Source organism: Canis lupus, chromosome 12, assembly GCF_011100685.1.
Source record: "Canis lupus familiaris isolate Mischka breed German Shepherd chromosome 12, alternate assembly UU_Cfam_GSD_1.0, whole genome shotgun sequence".
NCBI classification, from domain to species: domain Eukaryota; kingdom Metazoa; phylum Chordata; class Mammalia; order Carnivora; family Canidae; genus Canis; species Canis lupus.
Window position 1 is genome coordinate 59,524,461 of NC_049233.1, and position 15,407 is coordinate 59,539,867.

Below are 15,407 nucleotides of genomic sequence, written 5' to 3' on the forward strand. Positions count from 1 at the left end.
GGTAAATACAAACTATTTGAGTGAGTTGGAAATGTGAGAAGATTAGCAGAAATGACTATTGCAGACATCTTACACAGACAGTTCATACTTAAAGAGAGCATGCACTCTTCCCCTAGAACACATAAATTACCTATCATATAAAATATTTTTTGTAGCAAAGAGTGATTTCTTCACATTCTATTCCAATTGGACCCCTGATGTCAACTTGGGTTAGATTTAAAATATCTTGACAGCTTGATTCCAATATCTAGCTGCAAGCTTTTGGAGAGAGATTGATATTCCTGAATTTCTATCAATGTATTCTTACCACTGCATAATCACTATACCAAATGTTCTTCCATTTTATAGTCTATCTAACTAGCTCCCAAAGATAAAGCTCTGAAGTGGTTACATAGAGGTTATAAAATCAGAAAACCTGGGTATTATTTACAATCAAACTGAGCTAGACATGTTCTTTTTTTTTTTTTTTCCTTTCACTTTTAGAAGGTCTGAGAATCTGTGATTGTTTGGACTATACAGATGAGGCTAAGAAGAGTGGCTAAAGCATTGAGCCTGTAGAAGAAGGAAGATGAGTGAATTTTTCTTATTAGGCTTTTCTCCAGAAAGAGTCATCTGGCGAGTTGGCAAATACAAAATCAAACAGCCATGTGCCAGATGTGCACGGCTGCTGTTGGGCCATCTGCAGCTTGCTTTTGTGCCATATGCCACTTTTACATTTGGTTGACTGGGGTATCAGAAGCAAAACTTATAGTGCAATTGTTTTTGCATGATTCTTGTAAATTTAATTAAAAAAAAAAAAGAATTGATACCCAGCTAGGCTATGAAGTGAGCATAGTGTAGTTGATGCAAACATGAGTACTGCCAGGATTTCTTAGGAACAACCTTTGAATATACTTTAGGAAAATAAATGACAAAGTGGTGCTATGCTTCCGAATCTTTGGTGGCCTTGTTATCTTCAGTCATCACTGAGGTGATCTTTTACTTTTTTCTTTTTTCTCTCTTAATTTGTTCCATTTAACTTGTCCTTTTGTCTTTGAACACCAACACTACTACTCCAAATAAAAACCTAGCCAATGACTTACTCTTTATTAAAAATGAGCTGTAGCTGTAGTTTTATATTTCCAAGTTGTTGGCCTACTTGGCACAGTAGACTAGCAAAAAACAGATTTGCTATGCAATCTGAATTCCATAGGCTATATAATAATACCATTGATGGGTATAAGCAGAGGAAAAATGATTATGATATGCTTATATTTCATACTCAGAAAATAATTCCTTGTTTTTCAACCCAATTTTTCCAAGGCTGTCTGCCATTACTGACCATATATAAACATGTTTGCTTTTTGCCAATTTGGAGTCTAGTTGAGGCTGAATTTTAGTCAACACTTTTCTGAATCAAAGCCTAGAGTTTTAATTAAGCTAACAAATGACTATACTTCTTAATTGAAATGGTCATGACACTCTGCTATTTCCTGCAGCTGGTATTCTTATTTTGGATATAGTGTGTATATACACTGTAGCAGTGTATAAACCAATAACATGCCTAAACTCAAAAAAGGTGGCCCATAATTTTAAAGATTTTGTGAATGATATTATATTACTATGTTAAAGTTTACATGGAATAGGTAAACCTAGGAGTCCCTAAGGATATATGAGTAGTTGACATAAGGGGAAGAAATTTAGAGGAAGTAGCATGGAAAATGCATTGAGATCTATATTGTTTACTTAGAGAAAATTTAATGTTTTAGCTCTATTTTAGGGATTTTTTTCTCTAAGTGTTTTAATAAATGTTCTTGGTGACTTAAATCTTGTGAAATGGTTGCAGTTTATAATGTTTAGCATAGTCATATCAGATGTTAAATTATATTTTGAACTTTAAAATGACCACCAAGGGATCCCTGGGTGGCGCAGCGGTTTGGCGCCTGCCTTTGGCCCGGGGCACGATCCTGGAGACCCGGGATTGAATCCCACATCGGGCTCTCGGTGCATGGAGCCTGCTTCTCCCTCTGCCTATGTCTCTGCCTCTCTCTCTCTGTGACTATCGTAAATAAATAAAAATTAAAAAAATAAAAAATAAAATGACCACCAAAAATAAAATAAAATAAAATAAAATAAAATAAATAAATAAAATAAAATAAAATAATAAAATAAAATGACCACCAAAAGTCCCTCTTACATGTTTTGACATTTAAAATTTGAGTTGAGAGCTACTCTGTGACATCCAGACAGACAGGTTCTATAAGGAAAATTGGGGTTTATTGATCATGATCCTAACCTAGAGTGGTGAAGGGGTTCTGCATTTGTGGATAAGTTCATACTCTTCACCTGAAAAAGTAGTAGGCTGGAGGAATTCACACCTAAGGTCCAATTTAGCTCTTAGAGGTTATGATTATCACTTGCAGTATTTGGTTTTCCATCCCCTGGCTATCTTCACTAACACAGAAAATTAAGACCAGATTATATGTAAAGGTCAGCATCATCCATAGAGAATTGAGGGGAAATATGAGAGAACATTATTGTGGTTTGAATATATTCCAGGAAGTGTGCTAGACACTCTCCACATATTATTTCTATAATCCCTTCAGCATACATATTAGAGTTAGTTTTTAGATTCAACGACATGAAATTGCACTCTTTCTAGGTCAAAAACTGTAGAATATCGCCATTTCACATTTGTTATCCTAAATGTTATTCTCTCTATTTCACAGATCAAAACACTGAGACCTGGAGAAGGTAAATAACTTGGCCAAGTTCTCAGTTACTAGGTGCCCACCTGGGATTTAAACCCGCTTCACACTTTTAAATACTATATAAAACACTGCTTCTATAAACTAGATAAACATAATTTATTATTGGGTATTTCTATTTGCATGTAAATAATACCCTAAGACCTTTTCATCTTGTGTAATTGAAACTTCATACTCCTTGAACAGCAACTTTCTAGTTTCTTAAAAGTGTTTTTTTGTTGTTCGTGCATACTTAGTTTGACTTATCTATGATTAGCAGATGTTGGGTACAGTTTCACAGGGTAAGCAAAGCCGGCAGCCTCTAAATGGCTAAAAATATGCTTGTTTGGGTTATATTTAAAGCCACTGCATGTGTAAGAACTTAAGTTTGGCGGGCTTTGGCATAAAAATCCTAGCTTGCTGTGAAGAAGTAAACAACATAAAAGCCAATATACAGGGGCCATCACTGGGCATTTATATAACACTGTGTTATCCAGGTATGTAGCTGTGGGGAGAGGAAACAGGCAGTGCCTCCACTGATGAAATAGCAATTGCCCTTCAATGATCACGGTGCTGCCAGGGGACCAAGGAGAAAGGCCACCTCTCAGAAGTCCTGAACAGTCCTTTTAATAGCTGCAGGTCTGCTCTCTTGTGAACTTCTGAGGTGAGGTCTACACCCATATTTACACAGCACCAGGTATGCATTGTGCACATTGCTGAGCTATATCCCTAACTAGAACTATTCTTGGCACATACTAGGTACTCAATGCATCTTTTTTGAATAAATAAATCATCTCTAATATTCAAAACAATATTAGGAGGTAGATATTGTTGTATTTGTGTTACAGATTAGGGGCCTGCTTTCCCATATAGTCATTTTGGATGGCATTTGAGATGCGATAGCTATATTTTAACAGTATGCTGTCAAAAGTTAGCATATAGCATATAGAACAGAAAAAGTAGAAGATTTCTACTAAGAAAAATTGTGTGCTGAGGCACATTTGTCCCATTAAAAATACAATTTGAAAAGGTTTTAGGGTATTATTCATATGCAAATAGAAATAGCTAATAATAAACCATTTTTATCTAGTTTATAGAAGCAGTTTATAATATTTAAAGGTGTGGACTGGGTTTAAATCCTAGGTTGGCTATTTGGGCATCTCCCTTCTGCAGAAAGGTGAGCAACCGATATAGAAGCACGTGATCGGAAGGTGATATTGTTTAAGTTGATGGGAAGAAGAAGAAGGAGGAGGAGAAGGAGGAGAAGGAAAAGAAGGAGGAGAAGAAGAGGAAGAGGAAGAAGATTGAGCCCTCCATACACAATCAGCTCAGAAAAACTGATTATTAATATGCTCCAAAGATAGATTTGGATCTCAATCCTCACTTCTACCCATTATTCAAGCAGTTAACACTGTGTTGTGGAGAAGTCATGAATTTTGGAGTCAGATCTGAATTTGAATCCTGATTTGTCACACAGTAGACAAATAATCTCTTCCATCTTCAGTATCACAAGCTAGAAAATGGAACCTATAAGACACATCTCATAGTGTAGTTTTGAGAATAAAGTAAAATTAAAATTAAAATTAAATTAAATTAAATCTCTAGAACATTTAACAGAAGATTTGGCTCATATTTATGATAAATTAGGCAATCTAGAAGAAATGGACACATTTCTGGAAAACCACAAACTACCAAAACTGGAACAGGAAGAAATAGAAAATCTGAACAGGCCAATAACCAGGGAGGAAATTGAGGGCCAGATGGCTTCCCAGGGGAATTCTATCAAACGTTTAAAGAAGAAACCATACCTATTCTACTAAAGCTGTTCGGAAAGATAGAAAGAAATGGAGTACTTCCAAACTTGTTCTATGAGTCCAGCATCACCTTAATTCCAAAACCAAACAAAGACCCCACCAAAAAGGAGAATTATAGATAATATCCCTGATGAACACAGATGCAAAAATTCTCAACAAGATACTAGCCAATAGGATCCAACAGTACATTAAGAAGATTATTCACCATGACCAAGTGGGATTTATCCCCAGGACGCAAGGCTGGTTCAACATTTGTAAAGCAATCAGTGTGATAGATCATATCAACAAGAGAAAAAACAAGAACCATATGATCCTCTCAATAGATGCAGAGAAAGCATTTGACAAAATACAGCATCGATTCCTGATCAAAATTCTTCAGAGTGTAGGGATAGAGGGAACATTCCTCAGCATCTTAAAAGCCATCTACAAAAAGGCCACAGCAAATATCATTCTCAATGGGGAAACACTGGGAGCCTTTCCCCTCAGATCAGGAACACAACAGGGATGTCCACTCTCACCACTGCTATTCAACATAGTACTGGAAGTCCTAGCCTCAGCAAACAGGCAACAAAAAGAAATAAAAGGCATTCAAATTGGCAAAGAAGAAGTCAAACTCTCCCTCTTCACAGATGACATGATACAGTACATAGAAAAACCAAAAGACTCCACCCCAAGATTGCTAGAATTCATACAGCAGTTCAGCAGTGTGGCAGGATACAAAATCAATGCCCAGAAATCAGTGGCATTTCTATACGCTGAGACTGAAGAAAGAGAAATTAAGGAGTCAATCCCATTTACAATTGCACCCAAAAGCATAAGATACCTAGGAATAAACCTAACCAAAGAGGTAAAGGATCTATACCCTACAAACTACAGAACACTTCTGAAAGCAATTGAGGAAGACATGAAGAGATGGAAAAATATTCCATGCTCATGGATTGGAAGAATTAATATTGTGAAAATGTCAATGTTACCCAGGGCAATTTACACACTTAATGCAATCCCTATCAAAATACCATGGACTTTCTTCAGAGAGTTGGAACAAATCATCTTAAGATTTGTGGGGAATCAGAAAAGACTCCGAATAGCCAGGGGAATATTTAAAAAGAAAACCATAGCTGGGGGCATCACAATGCCAGATTTCAGGTTGTACTACAAAGCTGTGGTCATCAAGACAGTGTGGTACTGGCACAAAAACAGACACATAGATCAGTGGAACAGAATAGCGAATCCAGAAGTGGACCCTCAACTCTATGGTCAACTAATATTTGACAAAGCAGGAAAGACTCTCCACTGAAAAAAAGGCAGTCTCTTCAATAAATGGTGCTGGGAAAATTGGACATCCACATGCAGAAGAATGAAACTAGATCATTCTCTTACACCAGACACAAAGATAAACTCAAAATGGATGAAAGATCTAAATGTGAAACAAGATTCCATCACAATCCTAGAGGAGAACACAGGAAACACCCTTTCTGAACTTAGCCACAGTTACTTCTTGTAAAATACATCCATGAAGGCAAGAGAAACTAAAGCAAACATGAACTATTGGGACTTCATCAAGATAAAAAGCTTCTGCACAGCAAAAGAAACAGTCAAGAAAACTAAAAGACAACCTACAGAATGGGAGAAGATATTTGCAAATGACGTATCAGATAAAGGGCTAGTATCCAAGATCTATAAAGAACTTATTAAACTCAACAGCAAAGAAACAAACAATCCAATCATGAAACAGGCAAAAGACATGAACAAAAATTTCACAGAGGAAGACATAGACATGGCCAACAAGTACATGAGAAAATGCTCCGCATCATTGGCCATCAGGGAAATACAAATCAAAACCACAATGAGATCCCACCTCACACCAGTGAGAATGGGGAAAATTAACAGACAGAAAAACAACAAATGTTGGAGAGGATGTGGAGAAAGGGGAACCCTCTTACACTGTTGGTGGGAATGTGAACAGGTGCAGCCACTCTGGAAAACTGTGGAGGTTCCTCAAAGAGTTAAAAGTTGATCTGCCCTACGACCCAGCAATTGCACTGCACTACTGGGGATTTACCCCCAACATATAGATGCAGTGAAATGCCAGAACACCTGCACCCTGATGTTTCTAGCAGCAATGTCCACAATAGCCAAACTGTGAAAAGAGCAGCGGTGCCCATCGAAAGATGAATGGATAAAGATGTGGTTTATGTATACGATGGAATGTTACTCAGCCATTAGAAATGACAAATACCCACCATTTGGTTCGACGTGGATGGAACTGGAGGGTATTATGCTGAGTGAAATAAGTCAATCGGAAAAGGACAAACATTATATGGTCTCATTCATTTGGGGAATATAAAAATTAGTGAAAGGGAATAAAGGGAAAGGAGAGAAAATGAGTGAAAATATCAGTGAGGGTGACAAAACATGAGAGACACCTAACTCTGAGAAACAAACAAGGGGTAGTGGAAAGGGAGGTGGGCGAGGGGTTGGTGTGAAGGGGGCATTTGGTGGGATGAGCACTGGGTGTCATGCTATATGCTGGCAGATTGAACTCCAATAAAAATTAAAAAAAAAAGATTTGGCTCATATTTAAATGCTCAACAAATATTAGTTTCTATCCCTACTTCTTGAGCCTACATTTTCTACATCAAGGCTTTCCTGTTGCTCATTTTACAATGATATTGCTAACATTAAAATGTTCAGAGTGGAAGTAATCGAATATAGTGATTTGTTTCTTCTTAGCCTCCTTCCCTTTTCCCAGGCCTAGGAATGGTCCTAGAAATGCATTTAGTTTTACAATTTCCTCAAAGGCTATAATGTCCAGCAATAGATGAGTTGGGATGCTGGGCTATTCTTCTCACTGAAAAGTACAACACAAGTTATAAAACAAACAAAATTGGTATGGAAGGAGAGAGGTCCATGCATATGTGGGGGTCTAGGAAGTTCCAGTCTTTCTTCATGTGACATACTAAGTTAAATTGGAGGTGAGTGAGGATCTGGGCACAAGATGAGGTGCTTCCTCCCAGTGAAAATATGCTCCCCATGAGAAGGTAGGATGAGGTAGAGCTTATGGCACTAGATGAATATTTGCTATATATCCCTATCCTCTGTTAGAAAGTATTTGCAATATGAGTCATATTAATATTTATTTATTCATCTGGAGAAATGTTTTGCTTTCTGTTTTTATATTTCTGGATGCTACATTTATTTTTTCTCTTTGAAAATTCTAATGACCATCTGCAGTACTGGGAAGTAGAGAAGTTATTATGACAGCTATGTTTCAGATTTGGTTAAGATTACTGGTAAATTGCATGCATTAGCTTTTAAAAATGTGGGGCAGATTCTAAACACCTATATACTAGCTTTTAAAACAAAATGTGTCCCTCTTAAATGCTGGAAAGTTCTCAAAAAAGAAAAGAACATAAAATCTGTTCAGCATGTTTCTTTGAGAATATTTTTCAGCACGTAAAATCTTAACTTCACTTAATTGACTTTGTTTGAAACAGAACCATGTTATTTTCTCCAGTTAGTTGGCTTCCTTCATCCTTAACCACTCTAGAGCCACTAACACTAATGACCAACACACATTCTTGTGGAAAGTTTTTCTTCCCTAACTTGGGTTTCCTATCCTAGAATGACTGTTTTTCTATTCTTTAATTATTTTTTTATGTTTTCTTTGTTCCTTTTTTTTTCTCCTGCAAAAATATACCTTTCTGTCCTTTTTTCTCTTTTTTCTATATTCTTTGTTCTTTAGTGAGCTCACATATTCCCATGACTTCAATACTTATTCCTAATTATGTGATTTTCAAATATTGCTCTCAAATAACAACCATGCCTACAAGTTCTGTTTCACATTCCCAACCCTTTGATCGATAACACCCCAGAAGTTCCAATGGTATCACAATGACATCATTCCCATTTTTTAATACTGGCTTTAAGAAATAAAACTAAAAATCTTAGTTCCACATTTGATTCTTTCTACTCCCACTCAGTTTTTGGTAATTCAGTTATCAAATTCTATCAAAACTTTTAATCTCCTCTTTCCTTTCATTAAAACTATCATACCATATTTCATCAATTCTAACATACATATTTGTTCAAATATTAACATCTCTGAAACTAGAATATGTCCTACAATCAGTGATATATTAGGGTTGTGTCATAGTTTAATTAGCAGCACTTTCTGTTCTTTCATTTTAGTAAATAGACTAATGATGCATCTTACAACTGATGGTGTCTTACATTTGATGTTCTGCTTTATGTAAACTCCTAATTGCCACACTCTTTGATTTTGGTAATTGTTTTTCAAGCTCCTGTTATTCCTTTCATCATTACTAGAATATTTTTCTTATAGTACAATTCTGATCCATCACTGCCTTGGTCAAGAATGTTTGTTTATCCTCATTAGTAATTATATACATCCAAATTATGTGTCTTGACATTCAAGGCCCTCCTATAGTTTTCTCTCACAACTCTCCTAAAAATTTCCCACTCCAGGGACATCTGAGTGGCTCAATCAGTTAAGTGTCTGACTCTTGATCTCAACTCTGGTGATGATCTTAGGGTTGTGGGATTGAGCCCCATGTTGGTCTCTGCGCTCAGCATGGAGTCTGCTTGAGGTTCTCTCTCGTCCTCTCCCTCTACTCTTCCCCCCCACTCTTCCTCCTGCTTTCCCCGCCCCTCTCAATAAATAAATAAATAAATAAATAAATAAATAAATAAATAATCTTTAAAAAATTCTCACTCCATGTACAAACTGCAATCTTTGTCAAATACACCCTGTAGTTTCTTACCTCTCTGTTCCTTTGCTGAGAGCAGTGTTCTATTTCAAATGCTACATTCTTCATTCCATTTGTTGATAACCTATCTGTGAATAAAGGAATTTTAAATTTCACTAACTCCATGAAGACTTCCTGATATGCCCAGCCTCTATAGATTCTCTATCATTCATGGAAGGTAATATTATTATTCCCATCTAATATGAGAGAAAGTTGAGAAATTAGAGAGTTGTCGCTCAAGGGCCAGGGTAAGTGATAAAGTCAGGATTTGAACCCAGATCTGCTTACTTGAAATAATGAATTTCTTAGTTTACATGAAGTATAAGGAAAGAGCTGTGGGAAACATCTAGGAAGAGAAGTTGAAGCCTCTGCTTTTTTGTTGTAGAAGTAGAAACCCAGAAATAACTTAATGTAAACTTTGTATCTACTTATAGTGACATAATCTAAGATATTCTATTTTTCACCAGGTGATTTATTATTTATGATGAGAAGAACTTAGAACCTCCAGATTTGATATATTTTACAAATCTGAACATAGCACTATAATTATCCACATAGTATAGAAAACTACATTCAACAATGTTACCAACCATAGGCTTTGCTAATCAAAACATAAAATAAAAATTAAAGGACACACTTAAAGGATAAAATAAAAATAGTAAAAATATGAAATTAGATATGGATATGAATACATACAAACATATAGAAAGGATAAAAATGTACAATGTACAACTCCATTTTTCCATAGAGCCCATTCACCTATCGATGGATATTTAGGTTATTCCAACATCTTGGCTATTATGAATAAAGCTGTTTGAGTAGTCTTCAGCAAGATTTTGTATGGGCATATATTTTCATTTCTCTTGGGTTACTATCTGGGGATGGAATTTTTTTATTTTGTTATGTTTAACTTTATGAGAAACTGCTCAAATCTTTTCTAAAGTAGTTATATTATTTTACATTTTTAGTAGCATCATATGAGTTCCAGTTAATCCACATCTTCTCCCAAAGTTAGGAGTGTCAGTCTTTTTAATTTTAGCGGTCTTGATGGAAATGTATTGGATTTCATTGTAGCTTTAATTTGCATTTCCCTGTTGATTAATGATGTTAAGTATCTTAATTGGCCATTCCCTTATCTTCTATTAGGTTGTTTTCCTATTAAGTTGCATTAAAAAAAAAAATCTTTACTTCCTTTACCCACAGCCCTTCTGACACCAGATGCGTGGATTTTTTCCACACTGACAAATTCTCTGACCATGGAGTATCCTAACAATTCAGTCCAGTTCTGACACTAACCAGAGTTTGTGCAGTCCCATTGATTAAAGGCTCAATCCCACAAGACTGCCTCCCACTTCAGATACCAGTTGGTAGTAGTGTGTCCCAAAGTTACCCCACCTTTTGTCTGACTTGGCTGTAAATTGGATGTTCTCATGACTGCCTCCTTAGGTTTGATAATTTGCTAGGGTGGCTCATAGGACCCAGGAAAATAGCTTACTTACTATTACTGACTTATTACAAAGGCTGTTTTCAAAGATACAAATGAACAGCCAAATGAAGAGATACATAGGTGAAGTCTGGGAGGGTCCTCAATGCAGGAGCTTCTGTCTCTGCAGAGTTGGGGTGTTCCACCCTCCTGGAACATGGACATGTTCACCAACTTGGAAGCTCTTTGAACTCTGTACTTTTGGAATATTTATGAAGGCTTCATCACATAGGCATGGTCAATTATTAATTATCTCTTCCCTCCAGGGAATGGGGTGTAGAGCTGGAAGTCCAAGTTTCTTGTCATGGCTTGGTCTTTAGTGACCAGCCCCTATCCAGGAGTCTACCAAGAGTCAGTCACCTCATTAGAACAAAAGGTGTTCCTATAATATAGGAAATTCTAAAGGATTTAGGAGCTCTGTCTCAGGAACTAGGTCAAAAACCAATTAGCAGAGGCTTGGGGCAGATACCAAAATATATATTTCCTATTATTCGACAAGTTGTAAGAGATATTGATATATACTATGGATAGATCTCTTTATATATATATTTGTGTGTGTGTATGTGTGTGTAAGTTGGCCAATCTTCACTATAGTGTACATCTGAAAGTAATATTTTGCTATATGTTAACTGGAATTTAAATAAAAACTTAAAAAAAAATAAATTGGCCAATCTGTAGCTAGTCTTAAACAGTGTCTTTTGATAAGCCAAAGTTTTTAATATTGAGGAAGTCTAATTATTGATTTTTCTTTTGTGATGTTAAGAAATATTTGCCTATTCCAAGGTCACAGATATTTTCTCATTCTTTCTTTTAGAATTTTTAAAAGCTTAGTTTTTATGTTTATAGCTATTTTAATTTTCATATGTATTGTGACATAAAGGCTGAGATTCCTATCCTTTTATATAGTTATCTGGTTTTCCATTGCTGTTTGTTGAATAGTATCCATTCCCCATTAAATTGCCTTGGCCCCCTTTATTCAAAATCATTTGATATTATATTAATGAATGCATATCTGTATTCTGTTACCTTATTCTATATATTTATTCTTATGCCAATACCACATTGTCTTAATTATTCTATTTTTATAGTTAAATCCTCAACTTTAAACTTGTTATATAACCTATTAACAACTCCTTGTTTATAGACCTGCCACCTCCAGTCCATTCCCTTCCTGATTACCAAAGTTAACTTTGAACAGGATACTCCAGTGTTTGGCTTTTAGAAGTCCTTTCTTTTCAGTGACAATTTTAGAATCAGGTTGCCAAGTTCTACAATGATGCTTCTGAGGTTTTGATTGATTTTGTGTTGAATATATAGGCCAATTTGGGCAGAAATTACATCTTAACAATATTATTTATGTCTTGATCCATGAATATGATCAGACCTTTCTATCAGTTTAGATCATTAGTTTCTCTCAGCAATATTTTACAGTTTATAGTGTACAGATCTAGCATGTATTTTATCAAATTTACCCCTAATTATCTCATGTTAGAATCCAATTAAAGTGGTAATAATTACAATTTCAAGTTCTAATTTTTCGTTGTCAAAGTTCAAATGCAATTGATTTTTTTTATAGTCTCCTTATGTCCTGTGGACTTGCTAATTTGCTTACAAATGATAGGTTGTTTTTTTTTTTTTTTTTTTTTGTAGATTCCTTAGGATTTTTAATGTATATGATCATGATAATGTCTTAAAGTAAGGAGAGTTTTTTACTTCCTATGCTCTCTCCCTGCCTTTCGTTCCTTTCATTTTTTCTTGTTTGCCTTATTGCACTGGCTATAACTTCCTTTACATTGTGGAACAGAATGGCTGTGTGCAAACATTCTCTTTTGCCCTCCCAATTTTAGGGAAAAATATTTAATCTTTAATCATTGAAGATGAGGTTAGCTGTAGGTATTTTGTGCATACCATTTATTAGATCGAAGAAGCTCATTTCTATTACTAATTTATAAGTGAATGTCAAATTTTGTTAAATACTTTCACATCTATTGAGATAATCATGTGGTTTTCCTCCTTTGTCTGTTAATATGTTGAACTACATTTGACTGATTTTCAAATTTTGAACCAACCATTGATTCCTGAGAAAAAAACTGTGGACGGTCATGGTGTGAAAACCCTTTTTAGAGATTGTTGCATTTGACTTGATAATATTTTACTGACGATTTTTGTGTCTCTATTCATAAGAGATTCTTGTAATGTCTGTGTCTTATTTTGGTATCAAGACAATGTTAATTTTATAAATGAAGTTCAAAAGTGTCCATACTTCTACTTCCTGAAGGAGTTTATGTAGTTTTTACATTATTTCTTCCTGTAATGATTGATGGAATTCACTATTGAAGCTATTCAGGCCAGGGATTTTCTTTATTATATCTATAAATTGAAATGCTTTAATACTTTCAGGGCATCTCAGATTTTCTACTTTTCTCTTGAATCACTTTAGATAATTTTTTGTCTTTCAAGTAGTTTGTCTACTTGATCTGAGTGGTCAAATTTATTGTTATAAATATACTCCTGATATTTGTTCATAATTTTTTATTACTTCTAGGACCTATAGTGATAATTCCTTTTTTATACTTGAGTTAGGTAACTTTGCACTCTCTGTCTCTCTGTAGATGTTTCTCTGTATGTCTTCATCTCCCTGGAGTTGATCAGTTTTATCTTTTTCTTTAAACAGCTTTTTGTTTTATGATTTCCCTTTTACTTGTTTTTATTTCACTTAATACAAGATTCAAAATATACAAAACACAACATGGTATAGACAGAATTGTATTGGTAGGAGACTTCATTTTTCAGAAAATTATAAATTTAAGGACGAATAATAAGGACAGATATAGAACTAAATAATAATGTTATATTTAATTGGGTATAAAGAGATAAATATCAAACACTTTAAAGAAAACAGCATATACCTTCTTTTAAGGTGCTAAACTATATTAGAAAAATGGTATATTATGCAAATCAAAAACTAAACAAAATGTTTAAAGTAGAAAGAATGAAGGCAATATTTTCTGCTCAGAGGTAAATAAAACTAGGAAATAAAAACCCTGCCACCTGATAATTAAAAATTCATTAAAAAAATAAAAACAACTTAGGACTGAAGGAACTCCCAACCAACAATTCAGAATACTTAGAAAAAAATAATTATGTCTCTTCCTAGCAGAACCAATTGTATCCAGCTAAAATAGTACTCAAAGAAAGTATATACACTTAAGAACCTGTAGAGGTAAACCAGTCAACCTGTAAAAATAAACACCCAACTCAATTATAAAAACAAGAAAAGACTGGTTAAATGAAAGCAGAAGAAAGGAATTGACAAAAAAGACTAAAAACTGGATAACAAAAAAATTCCATAACTAAACAAACTCAAGAGCTGTTTTAGTAAAAACAACAATATCAATAACATCAAAAGAAGACAATGAAAATATCCCCTGGCTGGCAGCTCAGAGGCTGCAGAATGCGTGGAGTTTCTGCAAAAGACTGGAACCAGCAGGAGCTCCTCAGGGCTCTGGCAACCTTCCTCAAAAAGTCTGGGAAGCTGGAAATCCCTGAATCGGTGGACACTGTCAGGCTGGCCAAGCACAAAGAGCTTGCTCCCCAGGATGAGAACTGGTTCTACACAAGAGCTGCTTCCACAGCAGGGCACCTGTACCTCTGGGACGGGGGTGGTGCCCAGGGTCGCCTCTAGGACCAGGATCTGCAGGGAACATCAGAGAAATCGGGTCCTGCCCAGCCACATCCCCAGTGACTCCAGGAGCTTGGCCCACACAGTCCTCCAAGTCCTTAGAGAGGCTGAAAATGGTGGAAAAGGACCAAGATGGGGGCTGCAAACTGTCCTCAGGGACAGGCAGATCTGGACAGAATCACTGGATAGGTGGCAGTTGCCAACAAGAAGCATTACAACAAAAATGCTGAGTTAATAAATTGCTTCATTTGTAATCCTGAAAAAGAAAAAGATGATAAGAGATATTATTTTATCTGATCCAATCAATACATGAGAATAGTTTAGTTGGTCCAGTCAAGAAATGAGAATAAAGAAATAACCAGATCTTTGGAGGAAATTAGAGTCGTAGGAGGCCATAATGAACATGAGACTCTGTCTGAAAATATAAATGGAGGAAACTATGAATATAATTTTTAAGTATAATTAAAAAATGAATTTAGAAAGGTAGAAATTCTAAACAAGCCAATTACCAAAGGAGAAAGAGAGAAAGTTATTGAAGAACATTATGACTAAGTATATCAGGACAAGATATATTACATGGGAAATCTATTGGGTCATTAAGTAAAAATACTTTTAAATGCTGCAAACCCTTTCTTAGCCTGGAAGAAAGAGTTGTGGTTGGAGGTTCAATTACAAAGTAAGTTTTCTCTTGACTCCTACTGTCCTCTGAAATTATATTGTTTAGTGAGCATGTTGTTTTTCTTTTCTTTAAAATTCCTGGTCACACTGAAATAATAAAACACTGCATTAGTTTAGCAATTAGAATGTCCACTTTCAAGAAGAATCAATATTCTGATTTTCTTCTATTTCCCTCTCCTTCAGAAAGGACTTACTGCTGATAGAAACAGGTAGGCAATGATGAGGAAGTCAACGTCTTTCTATTGCAACTAGTTT

The 15,407-nt window shown here is 35.4% G+C and overlaps 1 protein-coding gene and 1 pseudogene across 1 annotated transcript in view; both read left to right on the forward strand.

The window, feature by feature from the left end:
• Window positions 1-15,407, forward strand: part of GRIK2 (glutamate ionotropic receptor kainate type subunit 2) — a 1,061,838-nt gene that overhangs the window by 329,283 nt on the left and 717,148 nt on the right. The gene's annotated exons all lie outside the window — the stretch shown is intronic.
• LOC100682799 lies at window positions 14,247-14,771 on the forward strand (annotated as a pseudogene).